Genomic DNA, 24879 nt, shown 5'->3' on the forward strand with positions numbered 1-24879 from the left:
GCGCGGCGGAAAGGGCTAACAGAATGCTAGGAATGATAAAGAAGGGGATCACGAACAGATCGGAGAAGGTTATCATGCCGCTGTACCGGGCCATGGTGCGCCCTCACCTGGAATACTACGTCCAGCACTGGTTGTTAAAACTACCTTTTTTAGACTACGCCAAATTTGCTCAACATCCAAATTTTTATATCCTAAATCATTGAATATATTAATTCATTCAATGATTATCTCAAAAGGAAATTAGGCGATTGCAGATAATCCAGAATGCTTCCATTAAACTAATTATGAAAGCAAAGAAGTTGGATCATGTGACTCCTTTACTTCAAAAAGCTCATTGGCTTCCAGTGTCTCATCGTATTCTATATAAATTATGTTTGTTTACATTCAAATCTCTCTTCTTTAAAACTCCAGCTTTTATCTATAAAGCCTTGATACCATATAATTCTTCTAGATTATTGAGATCAAATGACCATTTATTGGTCATTCCTTCTCTTAAAATTATCAATACTCGACAGCAATTTATCTTTACTATTACGGCGCCTCAGACTTGGAATTCCCTCCCACTTTACTTAAGAGAGGAAAAGAACTTGGAAAAGCTTAAGAGCAAACTTAAGAGATGCATTCAATATTTAATTGAATTGCTTATTTCTCTTCTGTTTATTTTTTTAAACCTTCTATTTTGTTTTGTTTTTCCCTTCCTGTTGTTCTGAACCTCTAATTCTTGACTCCTATATTACATAAATTGTATTTCTTTCCTTTCCTTACCTATTGTTTCATTGTGTTCGTAAATGAGTTTTTTATTATGTTTTGCAAGCTTAGTCCCTTTGTTAAGTTTTGTATGTTTATTTTATGTATATTTTAACTATGTATTTTGCTGATTTGTACATCACCTAGAATTTGGAATAGGCGATTAATCAAATTGTAAATAAACTTGAAACTTAAACTTGAAACTTGCTGTACATGAAGAAGGACACGGTACTATTCGAAAGGGTCCAGAGAAGAGCGACTAAGATGGTTAAGGGGCTAGAGGAGCTGCTGTACAGAGAAAGATTAGAGAAACTGGGCCTCTTCTCTCTCAAACAGAGGAGATTGAGAGGGGACATGATCGAAACATTCAAGGTAATGAAGGGAATAGACTTAGAGGTCCTTTTATCAAGCTGCGCTAGCAGGGTTAGCGCATTGGACATTTCATCACGTGCTAACCCCCACAGCCAGCTAAAAAACTAATGCCTGCTCAATGCAGGCATTAGCGGCTAGCACGGTAGGTGGTTTAACGCACGTTAAACTCTTACCGCGGCTTGATAAAAGGACCCCTTAGTAGATAAGAACAGGTTCACCCTCTCCAAGGTAGGGAGAACGAGAGGGCACTCTCTAAAATTGAAAGGGGATAGATATCGTACGAACGTAAGTAAGTTCTTCTTCACTCAGAGAGTGGTAGAAAACGGGAACGCTCTTCCGGAGACTGTCATAGGGGAAAACACCCTCCAGGGATTCAAGACAAAGTTAGACAGGTTCCTGCTGAACCAGAACGTTCGCAGGTAGGGTTAGTCTCAGCTAGGGCGCTGGTCTTTGACCAAGGGCCGCCGCTTGAGCGGACTGCTGGGCACGATGGACCATTGGTCTGACCCAACAGCGGCAATTGTTATGTTCGTATGGTAAGATGAACGGAGTGCATGATGGGTGGAGTGGGGTGTAAGGAGTCGATTAATGAATTCTGGTTGCCCGATTTGTCTAGTTTTAAAAGTCAACAATATTATTTTATAAGTGATACGATGTGAGATTAGGAGTCAATGGGATTTAGTCAGTAAAGGTGTTATGTGATCAAATTTTTTTGCATTATAGATTATTTTGATGGCTGTATTCTGAATTAACTGTAGGTGTCAGACTTCAAATAGGAGATGACTAGTGAGTGGATAAGGATGTTGAGAGATGCTTGATCTAGAAACTTAGTGAGAGAATGTATCATTTGGAAATGGAAAAGCATTTTTGTATCACTGAACTAATTTGATCATGAAATGAAAGTGTATCATCTAAGATAATTCCCAGAAGTTGAATAGTTCTTATGGATTGGATGGGTGTGGATCTAAATTCTATAGGTGAAAGCAGAGCTTGACCCTTTTTGAGTGGGAAGACCATAGATTTAGATTTTTTTTATATTAAATGAAAGCATGTTGGAATTAAGCCACCTACTTATTTTTTCCAACTTTTAGTTGATAACTGATATGTCATTGGGGTCATTCAAATCGATTGGATGGCTTAGCTATATATCATCAGCATAAGCAAAGACAGTAAAGCCAATCGATTGTCCAAGAGTGGTCATAGGAGCTAGGAAGATATTAAAGAATAGGGGAGATAGGATAGACGCTTGGGGAATACCAAAATAAGAACATAAGAAGTTGCCTCCGCTGGGGCAGACCAGAGGTCCATCCTGCCCAGCGGTCCGCTCTCGCGGCGGCCCATCAGGCCTAATTGCCTGAACAGTGCCCCTGACTAATTTTGTAACTGCCTCTAATCCTATCCCTAATACCTACCTCTACTTCTATCTGTACCCCTCAATCCCTTTGTCTTCCAGGTACCTGTCCAGACCCTCTTTGAAGCCCTGTAGCGTACTCCTGCTTATCACACCCTCCGGTAGCGCGTTCCATGTATCTACCACCCTCTGAGTGAAGAAGAACTTCCTGGCGTTTGTTCTAAACCTTTCCCCTTTCAATTTCTCTGAGTGCCCCCTTGTACTTGTGGTTCCCCGTAATTTGAAAAATCTGTCCCTGTCTACTCTTTCTATGCCCTTTATGATCTTGAAGGTTTCTATCATGTCTCCTCTAAGTCTCCGCTTTTCCAGGGAGAAAAGCCCCAGCTTCTTCAGTCTGTCACTATATGAGAGGTCTTCCATACCCTTTATTAGCTTAGTTGCTCTTCTCTGGACTCTCTCAAGTACTGCCATGTCCTTCTTGAGGTACGGCGACCAGAACTGGACACAGTACTCCAGGTGCGGGCGCACCATTGCACGATACAGTGGCAGGATGACTTCCTTCGTCCTGGTCGTGATACCCTTCTTAATGATGCCCAACATTCTGTTTGCCTTCCTTGAGGCTGTGGCGCACTGCGCCGATGCCTTCAATGATGTGTCTACCATCACTCCCAGGTCTCTTTCAAGGTTACTCTCCCCTAGCGGTGATCCCCCCATTTTGTAAGTGAACATCGGGTTCTTTTTCCCTACATGCATGACCTTGCATTTCCCTATGTTGAAGCTCATTTGCCACTTTTTGGCCCACTCTTCCAGCGCTGTCAGATCTTTTTGGAGATTTTTGCAGTCCTCCTTGCTTTCAACCCTGCTGTATAATTTGGTGTCATCCGCAAATTTAATAACCTCACATTTTGTTCCTGTTTCCAGGTCGTTAATGAATATATTGAACAGGAGCGGTCCCAGCACCAACCCCTGCGGAACTCCGCTTGTGACCCATTGCCAGTCTGAGTAATGGCCCTTTATTCCAACCCTCTGTTTCCTGTCCGCCAGCCAGTTTTTGATCCATCGGTGGACCTCCCCTTGCACGCTGTGGTTCCATAGCTTCCTTAGTAGTCTTTCATGTGGTACTTTGTCGAAGGCTTTTTGGAAGTCAAGGTAAATGATGTCTATAGATTCCCCTTTATCTACCTGGCTGTTTACCCCCTCAAAGAAGTATAATAAGTTAGTGAGGCATGACCTGCCCTTGCAGAAGCCATGCTGGCTCGGCTTTAGCTGCCCAGTGTTTTCGATGTGCTCCCAGATGCAGTCTTTAATCAGCGCTTCCATCATCTTTCCCGGGACCGAGGTCAAACTCACCGGCCTGTAGTTTCCTGGGTCTCCCCTTGAGCCTTTTTTGAAGATGGGCGTGACATTTGCTCTTTTCCAGTCTTCCGGAATCTCTCCAGTTTTTAAGGATAGGTTGCATATTTGTCTAAGTGGCTCAGCTATTTCATTCCTTAGTTCCTTGTGTACCCTTGGGTGAATGCCGTCTGGACCTGGCGATTTGTCGCTCTTTAGCCTGTCTATCTGCCTGAGGACATCCACTTTGCTTACCTCTAGTTGGACCAGATTTTCATCCTGATCTCCTTTTACGATCTCCTCGGGTTCCAGAATGTTGGTTGTGTCTTCCCTCGTGAAGACTGAAGTGAAGAACTCATTTAGCCTGTCAGCTATCTCCTTCTCCTCTTTTACCACTCCCTTTCTGTCTCCATCATCCAAGGGTCCCACTTCCTCCCTTGCTGGTTGTTTCCCCTTGACGTACCTGAAGAATGATTTGAAGTTTGTTGCTTCCCCCACAAGTCTTTCTTCATAATCTCTTTTTGCTTTCCTAACCACTCGGTGACACTCCTTTTGGTGTTTTTTGTGCTCCTTTTGGTTGTCCTCTGATTTGTCCTTTTTCCATTTTTTGAATGAGGCCTTCTTGTCCCTTATCGCCCTTTTCACTGCATTTGTTATCCACACTGGGTTTTTTGTTCTATTTTTTTTTGTACCCTTTCCTGAACTTGGGGACTCACAGGTTTTGTGCTTCGTGCACCGTGCCCTTGAGTAAGGTCCAGGCTTTTTCTACGGACTCCATCTTCCTTGCGGTGTCGTTGAGTTTCTTTCCCACCATTTTCCTCATGGCATCATAATTCCCTTTTTTGAAGTTCAGTGCTGTCGTTGTAGTTCTTTTCATCTTTGATGATCCAATTTCTAGCCTGTACTGGATCGTGTTGTGATCGCTGTTTCCTATCCTGTCTGAAGATCCATTGAATGAAACTGTAGATGAGCAATCTTTGAAATATGAAATAAACCAATCCAGCAGTTGTTCTGTTATACCTATTTCTTGTAAACGGTTGGTTGTGAAGTGGTTAGAGCCACAGCCTCAGCACCCTGAGGTTATGGGTTCAGATCCCACACTGCTTCTTATGACCCTGGGCAAATTTCTTAATCCCCCCATTGCCCCAGGTACATTAGATAGATAGGGAAAAATGCTTGAGTACCTGAATGTACAGCGCTTAGGTTATAAGTGGTATATAAATTATAAATAAGAGTAGAATGGTACCAATTTGTCTGCTATATTTTAATTCCAGGACCTATATAAACCTCAATAGTCTTTCCTATTTACATCTATTGGTGCTGACTATCCCATCTGTGGGTGAATACAGCAATGTTTTTAGGGTTCCTTTACTGATGAAGCAATATGATTGGCCCGAGGAACAGTCTTCCCCCAACGAACTATAGAAGCGGGAGGGATTTCAAAACGCTTTCTGCATTCTTGCCCTAGGATTGCTTATTTTTACTTGCCTCATCGTTGAGTTCATAGGCATGGGCATAAAGTCGGTGGTGAGGTTTACTGCGGCCATCTTTCTGAAGCAAATGAGACGCTGAGAAAGTCGCATTCAACACAAGGTGTCTCTGTATAAGAAGAAAACATTTTCTTATATGCAAGAGTTTTGAAGTTGGGTCTTATTAATTTTGGGGGCTTTTACAAGATGTTTACACTTTTACATCCTGAAGCAGCCGGCTTAGGCAAAATGCTTGGCCATCGTCGGTGTGGTGGTTTCTCCTCTCAGATGAGTATGAGTTATAAGATTCAATTAATGTTCAGTGATTAATATTTCTTGCATGGCTTAAGGCATATTTACAGGTTTCAATTGAGGTTTTTTGTGCCAGTTTACATGGTGTAGATGGAGTTCTGAGGCTTTTTTCTCTCTCTCTTATTTTGAAACTGTTAAAGCCGTCTGTGCCAGAGATTTCCATCATAACGATGTAACATTATATCTGTTATCAGACATACCGTAATTGTAGATGAAGACTTCCTTTCATTACTCATATTAGGTGTGTTGAAATTAGAAGACTTCAGATCATTTAAACTACAGCTGTAAAAATCATTTATAAGGCCAAAAAATTTAATCATGTCACTCCCCTACTAAAAGATGTTCATTGGCTTCCTATATCTCATCATATAACATTCAAAATTCTACTTATTTTCAAAACCAAAATGGAACATTCTCCAGCATTTATTGATAGATTGTTATTTCCCTATTCTGTCTCTAGACCACTTCACTCCTCTCAACAAAATCTCCTTAGAATCTCTTCTTTCCGTCATATTGTTTACAACACCACACATAAAACCATTTTCTTGGTCGCTGCACCAACTTTATGGAATGCCCTACCCAACTATCTCAGGCAAGAAGCCTGTGGGGCTCATAATCAAAACAAAAATATATCTAAAAACCCACCCAATGTGGCACTTGGACAACCTAAAAGACAGGTTGTCCAAGTGTCAATAATCAAAACAGATTTTTAGACATATCCAGAGACTTTTTAGGCTTCTGAATCCCGCTGTGCACCCAGAGCTAAAAGGAGTATTTTTGATGGAGTGGTTAGGGCGGGATGTGGGTTGACCTAGACTTAGTTGTACTGCAGGGTTAGTTGAAAGTTTTACAAGGCAGCCTGGATGGAACTTATACGTTGTGACTTAAGTGATCTAAAAACAGGTCTAAGTGCCCAGAAGTTATCCAAAGCAACCAGATAACCACTGCAGACACAAAGTGCAGACCCCCACACACTTCCCCAGTGATCACTGACCTCTCCCCACATGCCATAAAAATCAGAATAAAAACGTACATATCTGCCTCCAGAACATCAACACTTGACATAGGAAAGCCTAGTAGAGCTGCACAGAGGTGGCTTAAGTAGTCTTAAGTAGTGAACCATAGAGAGGAAGACTCAGGCCCATAAGCCACTTTAACCACTGCATTCATGATGGAAAATGTGAGTCCACCAAAGCCCACCAAAACCCTACTGTAGTACAATATAGGTGACACCTGCAGCCATAAGGGCTATTGGGATTGTACACAGGTAGGTCTAATAGGTTTTGGGGGGCTCACCATGACCTGCAAGGGAGTTGTGGTAAGATGTTTATGTGGCACCCTTATTTGTGAAGGTGCCCCACTACTCTGTTGCCATGTCTGGATGATCAGTCCATCACTTTGCTGATCCCTCCCACGTCCAAAAGGTCTTTTTCTAGGTGTTTGAAACTTGGACAGTCTGGACGATGGAATGGCTGGATGTAGAAGTAGATGATTTTCGAAAAGAAAACCATTTTGGACGTATTTTTCGAGAATGGACTTTGGATGATTAGCGCCCTAGGCCCAAAACAGACGTAGACATTTCTTTTGATGATGCCCCTCTATGTATCCAAATTGAAATCAACATTTATGTTTAAAGATGCTTTCAACTGACTTCTCTTTAACCCTTTCCCTCTTACTTTCCTTTTCTATTTGTTTCATAACTTTTACCCCTTATGTATCCTGTGCAGTCCATTTAGAATTAAGTCCAGAATTGCGTTTCCTCTCGTGTTTTCCTTGACAAGTTATTCTTGGAAGCAATCGCCTACTGGTTCCAGGAACTTGGTCTCTTTAGCACAGCCGGAGTTGCCTAGGTTCCAGCCTATCCCCGGATAGTTGAAGTCGCCCATGATAACTGCGTAGCCTCCCTTGCAGTTGCATTTAATCTCATACGTCATTTCTCCATCAATTTCTTCAGACTGCCCTGGGGGTCGGTAGTAGATGTCTATCCTCATTTCCGGTCCATTTGTTCCTGGAATTTTGACCCATAGAGACTCTAACTTATCCGTCTGTTGTGGCGTGTTCTCTTCAGTAGATTCAATTCCCTCTTTGACATATATGGCAATGCCTCCTCCTTTTTGAGTCACTCTGTCTCTGTGGTTTAGTTTGTATCCTGGTAGCACCGTGTCCCAGACATTTTCCTCAGTCCACCATGTATCAACACAATAACAGGGAGCCACAGTCTGCAAGATGAAAAGAAACAGTTTTGCAATTTTTCCCACCCCTACGCCAAACAAACTTCAGGTGTGGCCCAGACAAAACTCATGAACCACTACTCTAGGAGCGCCCTAACAGTTGAAGTTAACAATCAATAGCCAAAAATTACATATTAAGTAAACAGCTACGCACCCCAAAAGGGGCCTATACATCCTGTAAGCGCTGACCCGCTTGGGACTCCATATTAGGAACCATTTGATGCTCCATCGGTAACAATTGGATCAAGGTTGCCCTCCATTGTTGCAAGGAGGGGGGGCCACATGTCCAGCCAGCACAATAGTATTACTTTTTTCCCCTGCAAAATGGCTTTTCTCAGAAAGCAGCACAAATCCTTTGGCACAGGAGCAAGTACCCGACATTGGAAGAACAAAAGTTGAGGCAAAACTATATAGCGGGCATGCCATATTGAGGAAATGTGATCCAAGACCCTCCCCCAGAAAGCACAGATCCGGGGATAGGTGAAAAACATATATCCCAAGGTAGCACCCAGGACATTACATTTAGGACAGCAAGCATCCAATTGGAGGGCAATTTGTTGTGTGCGCCGGGGAGACACGTGTAACCACATAGTCATCTTATATAAAATTGAGATCCCAAAGAGCCACCAATAAGCGCATCTGAGATGCCACTCTAAGGCCATGACACAAAAGGTCGGAGGAGATAGAAACCCCTAAATCACGAGTTACATGGTCGTATTTTTCCATTAGTTATCCAAGCAGCAGTATGAATATCAGCTAGGGCAGTGTTCTTCAACTGCCGGTCCACGGACTGGTGCCAGTCCGCACAAATTTCGTGCAGGGCCCGTGAGATCAGGGCTTCCTCCCCCTCTGCTCTCAGTACTTGCCTGTAACGTCTGCGCAGCACAGCCATTCACTTCGGCAGCCTTGGGGCTTTTGATGAGTTGCGGGCCACCTCTGATGATGCAACTTCCTCTTTCCTCAGAGGCGGGCGCGACCCATCAAAAGCCCTAAGTCTGTCGAAGTAAATCGCTGCGTTGACCTACTGCAGGCAATTACTGAGAGCTGCTCTTCTCCTGTTCCTCTTTATAGTTTTGCTTGATTAATCATGGGTTTTTCAGAAGTAGAATATTGGTTGTAACTATTTTGTGAGGTTGCTGTACTCTTTTTCATGGACCTTTGTACTTTTTACTTCTGTAATTTGACTGTTGTTTTATTTTGTTCATAAAATCAATAAAATTTTAAGTGGAGAATATATCAGATTTGAAATATATATCCTGCTAGAGCTGGTGTTAGACATAACTGGGGACTGCAAAGTCCAGGCAGTGGCTTAGGGCTCTCTCTAACCAGGAGGGCTGTTGGCTTAGTTGCACTCCCCTAACCCTATTCCTGCTATGTGTGACTGCGATATTCTGTTAGCATGATATTTCTGTGTAGCATTCTGTAATAATTTTGATTATTCAGTTTTCTTGATATATGTGAATGGGAAGGGAGACAGGGTTTTGTTGGTCTTTGCTCTGAATATTTGTATTTATAAAATGACAATTGTACAAAATATTGTTTCTTTTTATACTTTAATAAAATACGTTCACTATAAAATCATAACTATTTGAGGTCTGTATGGATGGGATCAGATGGGGGTTTTAATTTCAGTCTTATTAGTTTGCCAGTCCACAAAATAATTCTCGTATTTCCGCCGGTCCATAGATGTAAAAAGGTTGAAGAACACTGAGCCAGGGTACGGATAACTGCTGGAGGCCACACACAAGCCAGTGCCAACATTCAAGGTCTCAGCCTACTAGTAATCATTTCTATAGTGCTGTACATTCAAGAACTAAGAGTAGGGTTAAAAAAAAAAAAAAAAAAGGGCACACGGTTCCATCCTAATCTTCCCCCAGTCTCGCTCCATTCCACCGCCAGTCCTGCCCCCACACGAATCTCGCGTCTCCTTCCCTGAGCTCTAGCCCACGTCTAGAGGGCCTCTGCGCATTCGTGGGCATCAACATGATGTCATCACGGCCTGAAAGCTTTCTTTCTGCTTCTGGGTCACTGAAGGCAGCATGTTTATTTCAGTCATTTTGCTAACAGCCTGAAGAGTTACAGCAGTGCCGGGTGAGCAAGCACCGGATCCCGGAGGGGGGAGGATTCCGGATAGGTGCGCAAATCGCCTAAGGAGTACGAGATGTCTGGTTTTCCTGGACAAAAGTTATACAATTAAAAATCTGCCTGGACTCCTGCCAAAGTCCTCAAAAAGAGCACATGTTCAGGGAAACAGCGACATCTAGTAACCCTATCTAAGAGACAATCCCTGCTCAGTAGAGCTTACAGTCTAATTAAAATAGACAAAAAGGGGTTAGGGAATTTCTTACAGAGGGAATGATAAAACTGACATGGGTACTTTAAAAGTGAGGGCTTTAAATCCACTGACCACTTTGATGGGAGGAATAGAAACAAAAATGCATTTCGTCCTGTACAGAGAGATCAGAGATGCACATTTCCCAGAACTAACAGAGAAGATGAAAGAATGAGCAGGAAAACTGTGTATAATCGCGGGAGAAAGAGAAAAAAGAGCCTCCCTAGAGGTAATTCTGTATCGTTTAGGATCTGGTTTGGCTGCCCTGTGGACACATTGTCAGTGCAATAAAGTTTCTTGAATTAAAGTGAGGGGGAGGAGAAGGGGCTGCTGTTTCTTTCACTCGTCCCCTTTGCCAGCATCATCCTAGCGAGGCAGACCGTATGAGCTGCAGCACTGGAAAAGCAGGGCAGGCCTGAGGAGAGAAGGAGACGAGATGGCACATGCATGGTAAGTCTTGGATCCCTGGCAGGAGAGAGGGATTGCAGAGGGAGGCACCTCAAACATCACAGGACCAGACACGGCCAGCTTCCAGCATCCCTAAGAAGAAAGGGAGATGCCTTCTTGCAGCATCCCTAGGAGGAGAGAGGGAGACACCTTGGACGCAGCCAGCTTCCAGCATCCCTAGGAGGAGAGAGGGAGACACCTTGAACACTAAAGGATTATATCCAGTACAGAAGACGACACGACACGTACACCATGCCTCCCTAGGACGAGAAGGCAACACCTCATGCAGAGACAGGATTATACAAAGGAGAGAGAAGAAGACGCAGACGCCATGGGGTTATATTCAGCCAGCCTTCAGGATCCTTAGGAAAAGAGAAGGGCCACGCCATATATACCATGGCATTAGATTCAGTCTTCCTCTAGGAAGAGAGAAAGAGAGACATCTCAAAGCCCACAAGATTATATCCAGCCTGCTTCCAGTGGCGACATGTGACAGGCGCACAGCTGCATTGGCAGGTAACAAAATGTTGTCAAACTGCTGTTTATACCGACTGCGTACCGTACTTTTTGGGTTCAGTACATTTCCAAGGCTTAGCCAGGAGCCATGTGCATAACATTTGAAATGAAATGCTAGAACTGGCTAAAAGTATTTCCTATAAGTGGAGAGAACTGCTTACATTAGCTCATGTTGTAAAGAAAGAGGACAGAGACCAATAACCTGTTAGAAACACGATGACAGAGAAAGGCCAAATGTAACCATTATCTCTTTCTCTCTCCGAGAGATCCCACCTGCCTTAAGAAGTACAAGTGTGTTGGTCTCAATTCCTTCTACGTTTAGTCAAAGGTGTGGGTGTGTTATCAAGAGAGGCGGGGTTCACGTCTAAACATTTACCCAGTTGCTAGTTAACTTTGCAGCGGTCAAAGGACAGCTATTCTCCTCTGCGGTCCGATTTGACCGCTAAACTCATCTGATTAAGCGCTAAACAGCAGCAAGCCGCTGCCCGGGATATTCAGTGGGAGATAACTGTTTATCTGCCACTGAATATCCGTGCTTACATACAAGCATGATGGCAGATAAAGGCCAAACGGCCCATCCAGTCTCTTAAAGCAGCCAGGAGCCATTCCTGCCGATTACATAGTTTTCAGTATCAGCCAGCTTATGCGTATTCAGACCGTGGGGAAGCCGGGCTGAGCTCAGATATTCAGTGCCGGGTCATTTCCAGTCACCAGCACCAGTTGGATAAGTCCGATATTCAGCACTGGCCAGCCAAAGACAGACCAGCTATCTACACACTAAACTTGGCCGGCTAGCACTTTAGATTTCATGGCTAGCCACCCAACTATCCACTAGCGCCAAGGACTAATATTCAGTGGCCACTGCTGTTCTCCCCACTCCCAAACCTCCATGGCAGGCTGCAACAGGATTTCCTCCAAGATCCGCCTGTCCCTTACATTATCCATCTTTCCCTCATTCATTGGCCTCAGCCTCCATGGCCCAACTGTTGCTGCTCCCATATAGGAGTAACCCCTGGCACCCTATGGCACCCGATGGCTGGTTATGGGCACAGGAGGTAGGCTAGAAGAAGACTACCAGGAAAAAAGAGGGTAAACAGGACAAAGAGACACTGAGCCCCAGAGCTTTATTGGTAGAGGTAGCCAGTTGCTTAGAGAAATTCTCTACCAGAGAGAGACAGATTGCTTCTCCTTACTCCAAACTGCTCCTTCCCCCTTCTCTCTCCCACTGGGCACTGCCTCTCCCTTTTCACTGTTCTCAGGCTGCAAAAACACCCTGAATGTTTCAGAAGAGCCAATAGGAGCTCTCCGCTTTGGGCAGTGGGAGGAGCCCACACAGTGCGCATGACAGAGGCAGGAGCAGCTCCATGCAGTGAACAGAGGGATTCCCCCTCCTCTCTCAATGTTTCAAAACAACCAATAGGAGCTCTCTGCTTTGGGCAGTGGGAGGAGCCCACACAGTGCGCATGACAGAGGCAGGAGCAGCTCCATGCAGTGAACAGAGGGATTCCCCCTCCTCTCTCAATGTTTCAGAAGAGCCAATAGGAGCTCTCTGCTTTGGGCAGTGGGAGGAGCCCACACAGTGCGCATGACAGCCTCCCCGTTGCCATGACAGAGGCAGGAGTAGCTCCATGCAGTGAACGGAGGGATTCCCCCTCCACTCTCAATGTTTTATAAGAGCCAATAGGAGCTCTCTGCTTTGGGCAGTGGGAGGAGCCCACACAGTGCGCATGACAGAGGCAGGAGCAGCTCCATGCAGTGAACGGAGGGATTCCCCCTCCTCTCTCAATGTTTCAGAAGAGCCAATAGGAGCTCTCTGCTTTGGGCAGTAGGAGGAGCCCACACAGTGCGCATGACAGCCTCCCCGTTGCCATAACAGAGGCAGGAGTAGCTCCATGCAGTGAACAGAGGGATTCCCCCTCCTCTCTCAATGTTTCAGAAGAGCCAATAGGAGCTCTCTGCTTTGGGCAGTGGGAGGAGCCCACACAGTGCGCATGACAGAGGCAGGAGCAGCTCCATGCAGTGAACAGAGGGATTCCCCCTCCTCTCTCAATGTTTCAGAAGAGTCAATAGGAGCTCTCAGCTTTGGGCAGTGGGAGGAGCCCACACAGTGCACATGACAGCCTCCCCGTTGCCATGACAGAGGCAGGAGCAGCTCCATGCAGTGAACAGAGGGATTCCCCCTCCTCTCTCAATGTTTCAAAACAACCAATAGGAGCTCTCTGCTTTGGGCAGTGGGAGGAGCCCACACAGTGCGCATGACAGAGGCAGGAGCAGCTCCATGCAGTGAACAGAGGGATTCCCCCTCCTCTCTCAATGTTTCAGAAGAGCCAATAGGAGCTCTCTGCTTTGGGCAGTGGGAGGAGCCCACACAGTGCGCATGACAGAGGCAGGAGCAGCTCCATGCAGTGAACAGAGGGATTCCCCCTCCTCTCTCAATGTTTCAGAAGAGCCAATAGGAGCTCTCTGTTTGGGCAGTGGGAGGAGCCCACACAGTGCGCATGACAGCCTCCCTGTTGCCATGACAGAGGCAGGAGCAGCTCCATGCAGTGAACAGAGGGATTAACCCTCCTCTCTCAATGTTTCATAAGAGCCAATAGGAGCTCTCTGCTTTGGGCAGTGGGAGGAGCCCACACAGTGCGCATGACAGAGGCAGGAGCAGCTCCATGCAGTGAACAGAGGGATTCCCCCTCCTCTCTCAATGTTTCATAAGAGCCAATAGGAGCTCTCTGCTTTGGGCAGTGGGAGGAGCCCACACAGTGCGCATGACAGAGGCAGGAGCAGCTCCATGCAGTGAACAGAGGGATTCCCCCTCCTCTCTCAATGTTTCAGAAGAGCCAATAGGAGCTCTCTGCTTTGGGCAGTGGGAGGAGCCCACACAGTGCGCATGACAGAGGCAGGAGCAGCTCCATGCAGTGAACAGAGGGATTCCCCCTCCTCTCTCAATGTTTCAGAAGAGCCAATAGGAGCTCTCAGCTTTGGGCAGTGGGAGGAGCCCACACAGTGCACATGACAGCCTCCCCGTTGCCATGACAGAGGCAGGAGCAGCTCCATGCAGTGAACAGAGGGATTCCCCCTCCTCTCTCAATGTTTCAAAACAACCAATAGGAGCTCTCTGCTTTGGGCAGTGGGAGGAGCCCACACAGTGCGCATGACAGAGGCAGGAGCAGCTCCATGCAGTGAACAGAGGGATTCCCCCTCCTCTCTCAATGTTTCAGAAGAGCCAATAGGAGCTCTCAGCTTTGGGCAGTGGGAGGACCCCACACAGTGCACATGACAGCCTCCCCGTTGCCATGACAGAGGCAGGAGCAGCTCCATGAAGTGAACAGAGGGATTCCCCCTCCTCTCTCAATGTTTCAGAAGAGCCAATAGGAGCTCTCAGCTTTGGGCAGTGGGAGGAGCCCACACAGTGCACATGACAGCCTCCCCGTTGCCATGACAGAGGCAGGAGCAGCTCCATGAAGTGAACAGAGGGATTCCCCCTCCTCTCTCAATGTTTCAGAAGAGCCAATAGGAGCTCTCAGCTTTGGGCAGTGGGAGGAGCCCACACAGTGCACATGACAGCCTCCCCGTTGCCATGACAGAGGCAGGAGCAGCTCCATGAAGTGAACAGAGGGATTCCCCCTCCTCTCTCAATGTTTCAGAAGAGCCAATAGGAGCTCTCTGCTTTGGGCAGTGGGAGGAGCCCACACAGTGCGCATGACAGAGGCAGGAGCAGCTCCATGCAGTGAACAGAGGGATTCCCCCTCCTCTCTCAATGTTTCAGAAGAGCCAATAGGAGCTCTCAGCTTTGGGCAGTGGGAAGAGCCCACACAGTGCGCATGACAGCCTCCCCGTTGCCATGACAGAAGCAGGAGCAGCTCCATGAAGTGAACGGAGGGATTCCCCCTCCTCTCTCAATGTTTTATAAGAGCCAATAGGAGCTCTCTGCTTTGGGCAGTGGGAGGAGCCCACACAGTGCGCATGACAGCCTCCCCGTTGCCATGACAGAGGCAGGAGTAGCTCCATGCAGTGAACGGAGGGATTCCCCCTCCACTCTCAATGTTTTATAAGAGCCAATAGGAGCTCTCTGCTTTGGGCAGTGGGAGGAGCCCACACAGTGCGCATGACAGAGGCAGGAGCAGCTCCATGCAGTGAACAGAGGGATTCCCCCTCCTCTCTCAATGTTTCAGAAGAGCCAATAGGAGCTCTCTGCTTTGGGCAGTGGGAGGAGCCCACACAGTGCGCATGACAGAGGCAGGAGCAGCTCCATGCAGTGAACAGAGGGATTCCCCCTCCTCTCTCAATGTTTCAGAAGAGCCAATAGGAGCTCTCTGCTTTGGGCAGTGGGAGGAGCCCACACAGTGCGCATGACAGAGGCAGGAGCAGCTCCATGCAGTGAACAGAGGGATTCCCCCTCCTCTCTCAATGTTTCAGAAGAGCCAATAGGAGCTCTCAGCTTTGGGCAGTGGGAGGAGCCCACACAGTGCACATGACAGCCTCCCCGTTGCCATGACAGAGGCAGGAGCAGCTCCATGCAGTGAACAGAGGGATTCCCCCTCCTCTCTCAATGTTTCAAAACAACCAATAGGAGCTCTCTGCTTTGGGCAGTGGGAGGAGCCCACACAGTGCGCATGACAGAGGCAGGAGCAGCTCCATGCAGTGAACAGAGGGATTCCCCCTCCGCTCTCAATGTTTCAGAAGAGCCAATAGGAGCTCTCTGCTTTGGGCAGTGGGAGGAGCCCACACAGTGCGCATGACAGAGGCAGGAGCAGCTCCATGCAGTGAACAGAGGGATTCCCCCTCCTCTCTCAATGTTTCAGAAGAGCCAATAGGAGCTCTCAGCTTTGGGCAGTGGGAGGAGCCCACACAGTGCACATGACAGCCTCCCCGTTGCCATGACAGAGGCAGGAGCAGCTCCATGAAGTGAACAGAGGGATTCCCCCTCCTCTCTCAATGTTTCAGAAGAGCCAATAGGAGCTCTCAGCTTTGGGCAGTGGGAGGAGCCCACACAGTGCACATGACAGCCTCCCCGTTGCCATGACAGAGGCAGGAGCAGCTCCATGAAGTGAACAGAGGGATTCCCCCTCCTCTCTCAATGTTTCAGAAGAGCCAATAGGAGCTCTCAGCTTTGGGCAGTGGGAGGAGCCCACACAGTGCACATGACAGCCTCCCCGTTGCCATGACAGAGGCAGGAGCAGCTCCATGAAGTGAACAGAGGGATTCCCCCTCCTCTCTCAATGTTTCAGAAGAGCCAATAGGAGCTCTCTGCTTTGGGCAGTGGGAGGAGCCCACACAGTGCGCATGACAGAGGCAGGAGCAGCTCCATGCAGTGAACAGAGGGATTCCCCCTCCTCTCTCAATGTTTCAGAAGAGCCAATAGGAGCTCTCAGCTTTGGGCAGTGGGAAGAGCCCACACAGTGCGCATGACAGCCTCCCCGTTGCCATGACAGAAGCAGGAGCAGCTCCATGAAGTGAACGGAGGGATTCCCCCTCCTCTCTCAATGTTTTATAAGAGCCAATAGGAGCTCTCTGCTTTGGGCAGTGGGAGGAGCCCACACAGTGCGCATGACAGCCTCCCCGTTGCCATGACAGAGGCAGGAGTAGCTCCATGCAGTGAACGGAGGGATTCCCCCTCCACTCTCAATGTTTTATAAGAGCCAATAGGAGCTCTCTGCTTTGGGCAGTGGGAGGAGCCCACACAGTGCGCATGACAGAGGCAGGAGCAGCTCCATGCAGTGAACAGAGGGATTCCCCCTCCTCTCTCAATGTTTCAGAAGAGCCAATAGGAGCTCTCAGCTTTGGGCAGTGGGAGGAGCCCACACAGTGCACATGACAGCCTCCCCGTTGCCATGACAGAGGCAGGAGCAGCTCCATGAAGTGAACAGAGGGATTCCCCCTCCTCTCTCAATGTTTCAGAAGAGCCAATAGGAGCTCTCAGCTTTGGGCAGTGGGAGGAGCCCACACAGTGCACATGACAGCCTCCCCGTTGCCATGACAGAGGCAGGAGCAGCTCCATGAAGTGAACAGAGGGATTCCCCCTCCTCTCTCAATGTTTCAAAACAACCAATAGGAGCTCTCTGCTTTGGGCAGTGGGAGGAGCCCACACAGTGCGCATGACAGAGGCAGGAGCAGCTCCATGCAGTGAACAGAGGGATTCCCCCTCCTCTCTCAATGTTTCAGAAGAGCCAATAGGAGCTCTCAGCTTTGGGCAGTGGGAAGAGCCCACACAGTGCGCATGACAGCCTCCCCGTTGCCATGACAGAAGCAGGAGCAGCTCCATGAAGTGAACGGAGGGATTCCCCCTCCTCTCTCAATGTTTTATAAGAGCCAATAGGAGCTCTCTGCTTTGGGCAGTGGGAGGAGCCCACACAGTGCGCATGACAGCCTCCCCGTTGCCATGACAGAGGCAGGAGTAGCTCCATGCAGTGAACGGAGGGATTCCCCCTCCACTCTCAATGTTTTATAAGAGCCAATAGGAGCTCTCTGCTTTGGGCAGTGGGAGGAGCCCACACAGTGCGCATGACAGAGGCAGGAGCAGCTCCATGCAGTGAACGGAGGGATTCCCCCTCCTCTCTCAATGTTTCAGAAGAGCCAATAGGAGCTCTCTGCTTTGGGCAGTAGGAGGAGCCCACACAGTGCGCATGACAGCCTCCCCGTTGCCATGACAGAGGCAGGAGTAGCTCCATGCAGTGAACAGAGGGATTCCCCCTCCTCTCTCAATGTTTCAGAAGAGCCAATAGGAGCTCTCTGCTTTGGGCAGTGGGAGGAGCCCACACAGTGCGCATGACAGAGGCAGGAGCAGCTCCATGCAGTGAACAGAGGGATTCCCCCTCCTCTCTCAATGTTTCAGAAGAGCCAATAGCAGCTCTCTGCTTGAGCAGTGGGAGGAGCCCACACAGTGCGCAAGACAGCCTCCCCGTTGCCATGACAGAGACAGGAGCAGCTCCATGCAGTGAACAGAGGGATTCCCCCTCCTCTCTCAATGTTTCAAAAGAGCCAATAGGAGCTCTCTGCTTTGGGCAGTGGGAGGAGCCCACACAGTGTGCATGACAGAGGCAGGAGCAGCTCCATGCAGTGAACAGAGGGATTCCCCCTCCTCTCTCAATGTTTCAGAAGAGCCAATAGGAGCTCTCTGCTTTGGGCAGTGGGAGGAGCCCACACAGTGCGCATGACAGAGGCAGGAGCAGCTCCATGCAGTGAACAGAGGGATTCCCCCTCCTCTCTCAATGTTTCAGAAGAGCCAATAGGAGCTCTCTGCTTTGGGCAGTGGGAGGAGCCCACACAGTGCACATGACAGAGGCAGGAGCAGCTCCATGCAGTGAACAGAGGGATTCCCCCTCCTCTCTCAATGTTTCAGAAGAGCCAATAGGAGCTCTCTGCTTTGGGCAGTGGGAGGAGCCCACACAGTGCGCATGACAGAGGCAGGAGCAGCTCCATGCAGTGAACAGAGGGATTCCCCCTCATCTCTCAATGTTTCAGAAGAGCCAATAGGAGCTCTCTGCTTTGGGCAGTGGGAGGAGCCCACACAGTGCGCATGACAGAGGCAGGAGCAGCTCCATGCAGTGAACAGAGGGATTCCCCCTCCTCTCTCAATGTTTCAGAAGAGCCAATAGGAGCTCTCTGCTTTGGGCAGTGGGAGGAGCCCACACAGTGCGCATGACAGAGGCAGGAGCAGCTCCATGCAGTGAACAGAGGGATTCCCCCTCCTCTCTCAATGTTTCAGAAGAGCCAATAGGAGCTCTCTGCTTTGGGCAGTGGGAGGAGCCCACACAGTGCGCATGACAGAGGCAGGAGCAGCTCCATGCAGTGAACAGAGGGATTCCCCCTCATCTCTCAATGTTTCAGAAGAGCCAATAGGAGCTCTCTGCTTTGGGCAGTGGGAGGAGCCCACACAGTGCGCATGACAGAGACAGGAGCAGCTCCATGCAGTGAACAGAGGGATTCCCCCTCCTCTCTCAATGTTTCAGAAGAGCCAATAGGAGCTCTCTGCTTTGGGCAGTGGGAGGAGCCCACACAGTGCGCATGACAGAGGCAGGAGCAGCTCCATGCAGTGAACAGAGGGATTCCCCCTCCTCTCTCAATGTTTCAGAAGAGCCAATAGGAGCTCTCAGCTTTGGGCAGTGGGAGGAGCCCACACAGTGCACATGACAGCCTCCCCGTTGCCATGACAGAGGCAGGAGTAGCTCCATGCAGTGAACAGAGGGATTCCCCCTCCTCTCTCAATGTTTCAAAACAACCAATAGGAGCTCTCTGCTTTGGGCAGTGGGAGGAGCCCACACAGTGCGCATGACAGAGGCAGGAGCAGCTCCATGCAGTGAACAGAGGGATTCCCCCTCCTCTCTCAATGTTTCAGAAGAGCCAATAGGAGCTCTCAGCTTTGGGCAGTGGGAGGAGCCCACACAGTGCACATGACAGCCTCCCCGTTGCCATGACAGAGGCAGGAGTAGCTCCATGCAGTGAACAGAGGGATTCCCCCTCCTCTCTCAATGTTTCAAAAGAGCCAATAGGAGCTCTCTGCTTTGGGCAGTGGGAGGAGCCCACACAGTGCGCATGACAGAGGCAGGAGCAGCTCCATGCAGTGAACAGAGGGATTCCCCCTCCTCTCTCAATGTTTCAGAAGAGCCAATAGGAGCTCTCTGCTTTGGGCAGTGGGAGGAGCCCACACAGTGCGCATGACAGAGGCAGGAGCAGCTCCATGCAGTGAACAGAGGGATTCCCCCTCCTCTCTCAATGTTTCAGAAGAGCCAATAGGAGCTCTCTGCTTTGGGCAGTGGGAGGAGCCCACACAGTGCGCATGACAGAGGCAGGAGCAGCTCCATGCAGTGAACAGAGGGATTCCCCCTCCTCTCTCAATGTTTCAAAAGAGCCAATAGGAGCTCTCTGCTTTGGGCAGTGGGAGGAGCCCACACAGTGCGCATGACAGAGGCAGGAGCAGCTCCATGCAGTGAACAGAGGGATTCCCCCTCCTCTCTCAATGTTTCAGAAGAGCCAATAGGAGCTCTCTGCTTTGGGCAGTGGGAGGAGCCCACACAGTGCGCATGACAGAGGCAGGAGCAGCTCCATGCAGTGAACAGAGGGATTCCCCCTCCTCTCTCAATGTTTCAGAAGAGCCAATAGGAGCTCTCTGCTTTGGGCAGTGGGAGGAGCCCACACAGTGCGCATGACAGAGGCAGGAGCAGCTCCATGCAGTGAACAGAGGGATTAACCCTCCTCTCTCAATGTTTCAGAAGAGCCAATAGGAGCTCTCTGTTTGGGCAGTGGGAGGAGCCCACACAGTGCGCATGACAGCCTCCCTGTTGCCATGACAGAGGCAGGAGCAGCTCCATGCAGTGAACAGAGGGATTAACCCTCCTCTCTCAATGTTTCAGAAGAGCCAATAGGAGCTCTCTGCTTTGGGCAGTAGGAGGAGCCCACACAGTGCGCATGACAGCCTCCCGTTGCCATGACAGAGGCAGGAGCAGCTCCATGCAATGAACAGAGGGATTCCCCCTCCTCTCTCAATGTTTCAGAAGAGCCAATAGGAGCTCTCTGCTTTGGGCAGTGGGAGGAGCCCACACAGTGCGCATGATAGAGGCAGGAGCAGCTCCATGCAGTGAACAGAGGGATTAACCCTCCTCTTTCAATGTTTCAGAAGAGCCAATAGGAGCTCTCAGCTTTGGGCAGTGGGAGGAGCCCACACAGTGCGCATGACAGAGGCAGGAGCAGCTCCATGCAGTGAACAGAGGGATTCCCCCTCCTCTCTCAATGTTTCAGAAGAGCCAATAGGAGCTCTCTGCTTTGGGCAGTGGGAGGAGCCCACACAGTGCGCATGACAGCCTCCCCATTGCCATGACAGAGACAGGAGCAGCTCCATGCAGTGAACAGAGGGATTCCCCCTCCTCTCTCAATGTTTCAAAAGAGCCAATAGGAGCTCTCTGCTTTGGGCAGTGGGAGGAGCCCACACAGTGCGCATGACAGAGGCAGGAGCAGCTCCATGCAGTGAACAGAGGGATTCCCCCTCCTCTCTCAATGTTTCAGAAGAGCCAATAGGAGCTCTCAGCTTTGGGCAGTGGGAGGAGCCCACACAGTGCGCATGACAGAGGCAGGAGCAGCTCCATGCAGTGAACAGAGGGATTCCCCCTCCTCTCTCAATGTTTCAGAAGAGCCAATAGGAGCTCTCTGTTTGGGCAGTGGGAGGAGCCCACACAGTGCGCATGACAGCCTCCCTGTTGCCATGACAGAGGCAGGAGCAGCTCCATTCAGTGAACAGAGGGATTAACCCTCCTCTCTCAATGTTTCATAAGAGCCAACAGGAGCTCTCTGCTTTGGGCAGTAGGAGGAGCCCACACAGTGCGCATGACAGAGGCAGGAGCAGCTCCTTGCAGTGAACAGAGGGATTAACCCTCCTCTCTCAATGTTTCAGAAGAGCCAATAGGAGCTCTCTGCTTTGGGCAGTAGGAGGAGCCCACACAGTGCGCATGACAGCCTCCCGTTGCCATGACAGAGGCAGGAGCAGCTCCATGCAATGAACAGAGGGATTCCCCCTCCTCTCTCAATGTTTCAGAAGAGCCAATAGGAGCTCTCTGCTTGGGCAGTGGGAGGAGCCCACACAGTGCGCATGACAGCCTCCCGTTGCCATGACAGAGGCAGGAGCAGCTCCATGCAATGAACAGAGGGATTCCCCCTCCTCTCTCAATGTTTTAGAAGAGCCAATAGGAGCTCTCTGCTTTGGGCAGTGGGAGGAGCCCACACAGTGCGCATGACAGCCTCCCCGTTGCCATGACAGAGGCAGGAGCAGCTCCATGCAGTGAACAGAGGGATTCCCCCTCCTCTCTCAATGTTTCAGAAGAGCCAATAGGAGCTCTCTGCTTTGGGCAGTGGGAGGAGCCCACACAGTGCGCATGATAGAGGCAGGAGCAGCTCCATGCAGTGAACAGAGGGATTCCCCCTCCTCTCTCAATGTTTCAGAAGAGCCAATAGGAGCTCTCAGCTTTGGGCAGTGGGAGGAGCCCACACAGTGCGCATGACAGAGGCAGGAGCAGTTCCATGCAGTGAACAGAGGGATTCCCCCTCCTCTCTCAATGTTTCAAAAGAGCCAATAGGAGCTCTCTGCTTTGGGCAGTGGGAGGAGCCCACACAGTGCGCATGACAGAGGCAGGAGCAGCTCCATGCAGTGAACAGAGGGATTAACCCTCCTCTTTCAATGTTTCAGAAGAGCCAATAGGAGCTCTCAGCTTTGGGCAGTGGGAGGAGCCCACACAGTGCGCATGACAGAGGCAGGAGCAGCTCCATGCAGTGAACAGAGGGATTCCCCCTCCTCTCTCAATGTTTCAGAAGAGCCAATAGGAGCTCTCTGCTTTGGGCAGTGGGAGGAGCCCACACAGTGCGCATGACAGCCTCCCCGTTGCCATGACAGAGGCAGGAGCAGCTCCATGCAGTGAACAGAGGGATTCCCCCTCCTCTCTCAATGTTTCAAAAGAGCCAATAGGAGCTCTCTGCTTTGGGCAGTGGGAGGAGCCCACACAGTGCGCATGACAGAGGCAGGAGCAGCTCCATGCAGTGAACAGAGGGATTCCCCCTCCTCTCTCAATGTTTCAGAAGAGCCAATAGGAGCTCTCAGCTTTGGGCAGTGGGAGGAGCCCACACAGTGCGCATGACAGAGGCAGGAGCAGCTCCATGCAGTGAACAGAGGGATTCCCCCTCCTCTCTCAATGTTTCAGAAGAGCCAATAGGAGCTCTCTGCTTTGGGCAGTGGGAGGAGCCCACACAGTGCACATGACAGAGGCAGGAGCAGCTCCATGCAGTGAACAGAGGGATTCCCCCTCCTCTCTCAATGTTTCAAAAGAGCCAATAGGAGCTCTCTGCTTTGGGCAGTGGGAGGAGGCCACACAGTGCGCATGACAGAGGCAGGAGCAGCTCCATGCAGTGAACAGAGGGATTAACCCTCCTCTTTCAATGTTTCAGAAGAGCCAATAGGAGCTCTCAGCTTTGGGCAGTGGGAGGAGCCCACACAGTGCGCATGACAGAGGCAGGAGCAGCTCCATGCAGTGAACAGAGGGATTAACCCTCCTCTTTCAATGTTTCAGAAGAGCCAATAGGAGCTCTCAGCTTTGGGCAGTGGGAGGAGCCCACACAGTGCGCATGACAGAGGCAGGAGCAGCTCCATGCAGTGAACAGAGGGATTCCCCCTCCTCTCTCAATGTTTCAGAAGAGCCAATAGGAGCTCTCTGCTCTGGGCAGTGGGAGGAGTCCACACAATACGCATGACTGCCTCCCCGTTGCCATGACATCAGAAGCAGGAGCAGCTCCATGCAGTGGAACAGAGGAATCCCCCCTCCCCCTCCTGACATAGAGATGCTGTTTGCAGGGATGCTGTGATGTGCTGCTTTACGCCAAATCTATCATTTAGCATTGATATGGTTACCAGATGTCTGGGAAAAACAAAACATGTCCTCTTTGTAGTGGACTTTCCAAGTGCCCAGAGGGAACATAAGAATAGCCTTACTGGATCAGACCAATGGTCCATCAAGACCAGGAGCCCTTTCTCACGGTGGTCAATCCAGGTCACTAGTACCTGGCCAAAACCCAAGGAGTAGCAACATTCCATGCTACCGATACAGGGCAAGTAGTAGCTTCCCCCATGTCTTTCTCAATAACAGACTATGGACTTTTCCTCCAGGAACTTGTCCAAACCTTTCTTAAAACCAGCTACCCTATCCGCTCTTAGCACATCCTCTGGCAACGCAGTCCAGATCTTAACTATTCTCTGAGTGAAAAAAAATTTCCTTCAATTGGTTTTAAAAGTATTTCCCTGTAACTTCATTGAGTGTATCCTAGTCTTTGTAATTTTTGACGGGGAATGAAAAATCGATCCACTTGTACCCGTTCTACTCCACTCAGGATTTTGTAGACTTCAATCATATCTTACCTCAACCGTCTCTTTTCCAAGCTGAAGAGCCCTAACCGTTTTAGTCTTTCCTCATACGAGAGGAGTTCCATTCCCTTTATCATCTTGGTCGCTCTTCTTTCAGCCTTTTCTAGCGCCACTATATCTTTCTTGAGATAAGGAGACCAGAATTGAACGCAATACTCCAGATGAGGGATTTTCTCCCCATTACTTACCCTTTCTTTCAACTCTCATCAACCTCTTTCTACTAGAGGTATACATAAATTCAAATTAGTATTCCCTTCTATAAGAGGTATTCCAACTTTAGGTAGGCTTTCACACTCCATGGCATTTGCCTTGGAGAAAATCTGAAATGACCTCCCTTCAGATATTAGACTCCTTTTTTTATGACAAGTTTTAGAAAAACATTGAAGACGTATCTGTTTAAGAAATTTTTAGCTGACAAATAAGGGATGGTAATAGATGAATTTCCTGTCCAATCATTGTTCTCCTATGTTCTTTTGAGTTAACTTTTGTTAATCGGGTCGAGTCCCTTTGGGGAATGATGCGGTATATAAGACTAAGGATTGGATTGGATTGGATCATAGAGTGATACAGGTCCATTATAACATTCTTAGTCTTATTAACATCCTTGGTCTTAGTCTTTTTTGGCCGCCGCCACACATTGGGCAGAAGGTTTCATCATATTGTCTACAATCACACCCAGATCCTTTTCTTGGGCGCTAATCCTCACTGTGATTCAGGTTATTCTTCCCAAAGTGCATCACTTTACATTTATCCACATTAAATTTCATCTGCCACTTGGAGCCCAGTCTTCCAATTTCCTAAGGTCTGCCTGCAATTTTTCACAATATGCATTTGTTTTAACATGTTTGAACCGTTTAATGTCATCTGCAAATTTAATT

At 49.0% G+C, this 24879-nt stretch overlaps 1 protein-coding gene across 4 annotated transcripts in view; it reads left to right on the forward strand.

Annotated features, from left to right (window-relative positions):
* The first annotated feature begins 10484 nt into the window (after positions 1-10484).
* The window catches only part of FYN (FYN proto-oncogene, Src family tyrosine kinase), a 148698-nt gene continuing 134303 nt past the window's right edge, over positions 10485-24879 (forward strand). For 3 of the 4 annotated variants that reach the window (XM_033939823.1, XM_033939826.1, XM_033939824.1), the window contains exon 1: positions 10486-11109. The gene's annotated coding sequence lies outside the window, so the exon portion shown is untranslated. Of the gene's footprint in view, positions 11110-24879 lie in introns of all 4 variants that reach the window. The other variant, XM_033939825.1, reaches the window with a different exon arrangement.

Source organism: Geotrypetes seraphini, chromosome 3, assembly GCF_902459505.1.
Source record: "Geotrypetes seraphini chromosome 3, aGeoSer1.1, whole genome shotgun sequence".
In the NCBI taxonomy this organism is placed as follows: Eukaryota; Metazoa; Chordata; class Amphibia; order Gymnophiona; family Dermophiidae; genus Geotrypetes; species Geotrypetes seraphini.